Here is a 233-nt window from a genome sequence, read left to right as displayed (position 1 = left end):
GCAAAACATGACTGATAATGGGAACACTTCAAATGGGTAGACTATTTCAGCTACAATTTTTTTCCTGATGAGCAGAGCACAAATTACGGTAAAGATGAAGATGTTTGTAGTGAAAACGTTACCTCTGTTAAACGCTACTGGTCTAAACACCACTTCAAGAGAAAAGAAAACTACTAAAGACGATACACTTCATGATATCACTATTCCTGGAATTACTGTGAACGGAAGGACTA

General features: G+C 36.9%; 1 protein-coding gene across 1 annotated transcript in view; it reads left to right on the top strand.

Moving 5' to 3' along the window:
- LOC119591201 (mucin-17-like) overlaps positions 1–233 on the top strand; it is a 21,802-nt gene that overhangs the window by 5,481 nt on the left and 16,088 nt on the right. The gene's annotated exons all lie outside the window — the stretch shown is intronic.

This window comes from Penaeus monodon, chromosome 28, assembly GCF_015228065.2.
Source record: "Penaeus monodon isolate SGIC_2016 chromosome 28, NSTDA_Pmon_1, whole genome shotgun sequence".
Classification (NCBI taxonomy): domain Eukaryota; kingdom Metazoa; phylum Arthropoda; class Malacostraca; order Decapoda; family Penaeidae; genus Penaeus; species Penaeus monodon.
This window is presented reverse-complemented; position numbering and strand designations above follow the sequence as displayed.